This window comes from Macrotis lagotis, chromosome 5 (genome assembly GCF_037893015.1).
Source record: "Macrotis lagotis isolate mMagLag1 chromosome 5, bilby.v1.9.chrom.fasta, whole genome shotgun sequence".
NCBI classification, from domain to species: domain Eukaryota; kingdom Metazoa; phylum Chordata; class Mammalia; order Peramelemorphia; family Peramelidae; genus Macrotis; species Macrotis lagotis.
The window spans coordinates 185,678,453-185,680,595 of record NC_133662.1 but is presented as its reverse complement, the minus strand read 5'-3'; positions in this window follow the sequence as shown (position 1 = coordinate 185,680,595).

The following is a 2,143-nucleotide window of genomic DNA, read 5'->3' as shown; positions in this document are numbered from 1 at the left end:
CTTCTTTTTCAGTTCCTTTTCTGGCCCAGTGTAGGCAAAGCCATAATTCAAATAAAAACAGTCTCTGAAGGACAGGTGCAGTTTTCATAGCAGTATTTCAGACTGTGACAAAGTTCATATGTGACAGTCAGAAGAGCAGCAATTAAAATCCAGGAAAACATATGAGTATGCTTGAGGCATGTCACTTTTGCCATTTTTTCATTTTATATATATACATATATATGTATATATATATATATTGTGAATATATAGGTATATATAGTTTTTCCATTATAATTTTCCATTCCATTTCTTATAAACTTTTTTTTGCTATTTGTCAAATGTTACAGTATTTTAATTGTTAAATTATAAATATTGGAGCAAATAAATATAGTAATACATTATATGAATACTTACAAGCTTCTTCAATTGGCTAGCTAATTGATGGGCAGTGTGGAGGAGAGTGCATATAATGTTGACTTGGAGCAGAATTGTTGTTTTATATCTCATTTTCAGCACTCTGAGACACAAGACAAATCATTTAAAATCTCTGGGCCTTAGTTTCCTCAATTGTAAAATGAGGGAATTGCACAGGCCTCATTCACCTACAAGCCCATGTTTCCATGATCTTAACTTCTAGAATCACAGAATTCCAAAGCTGAAAGAATCAAGAAAAAATCCTCTAATCCTGTCCTTACCCAAAGCATAGATTTTTCCTATACTATTCCACACAAGAAATTGATTCATTCTCTGCTGGAATATTTCCAGTGACAGGGAACTCATCACTGAAGACAGTCCATTTTGTTTTGAGACTTATTCTTATTTCCAATTTTTATTCATTCTGACAGTTCACACCAAAATATATCACTTTAAATTATACATACATCCCTCCTAAAATGTCGATGTATCCAGTCACCCAATAATCTAGATGTTGCATGACCAATGAAAAATAAAATTTGTTCTAAAATTACTCTCCTGTTGATTAGCCAAAGATTGCAATAACTTTCTTGCCATCAATTTCTTTTTTATTGATATTTTATTTTTCCAGATACATGTTATGAAAGTTTTACAACATTCATCTATATGCCTATGTATATTTTTAAGTTACAAAATTTCCTTCCACCCTCCCTTCCCCCCCTCCCCTAGCAGCAAACAGTCAGGTAAATATTGTACATACACATTTGTATTAAACGTGTTTACAGATTAGTCATTTTCAGTATGAGGAGTTAGGATTAACTCATAAGAGATATGGTTTTTAAAAGTGAATGTAGTGTTCATCCGATTATGAAGGATTTTTTTGTTTTGTTTTTCTTCCTCTGGATGGGGGATAGTATTGTCCATAGCCTGTCTAATAGCACTGTCCTACCTCTCTGAACTTCTAAGAAGAGCTGCATCCATCAAAGTTGATCATCTCACAATGTTGTTAATGTGTACGTTATTCTCTTGGTTTTGCTCCCTTTGTACAGCATCAGATCCTATAATTCCTTCCATGGTTCTCAAGAGTTCGATCATTTAAGGTGTCTTATAGAAAAATAGAGTTCCATGATATTCATGTACCATTGTTTAACTATTCCCTAATTGATGGACATCCCTTCAATTTCCAATTCTTTGCCACTACAAGAAGAGCTGCTATGAATATTTTGGAAATGTGGGTTTCCCATTTTTTATGATTTCTTTTAGATATAGGCCTAGAATTAGAATTGCTATGTCAAAGGATATGAACAGTTTTATTGCTCTTTGGGCATAGTTCCATATTGCTCTCCAGAATGGCTGGATCCCTCCACCAACAGTGCATTAATGTCCCTATCCTCCCACAACCTCTCCAACATTGATCATTTTCCCTCTTTCTCATCTTAGCCAATCTGATAGGTATGAGGTAATACCTCATAGTTGTTTTTAATTTGCAATTCTCTAATCCATAATGATTTGGAGAATTTTTTCATATGATTATATATAGCTTAAATTTCTTCATTTGAAAACTCTCTATTTATATCCTTTGATGCCATCAAATTTCTGTTGAGTTTTCAGTTAGCTGTAACACCTAAATACCCACATATGAATTGCTATCTAGGCACATTTTTCCTCATTCTGTTCAATGATCGCAGTAACATCAATTAACTTGAAGGTTAGTGAGTCCAATTCCTTATTATACAAATGAGGAAAC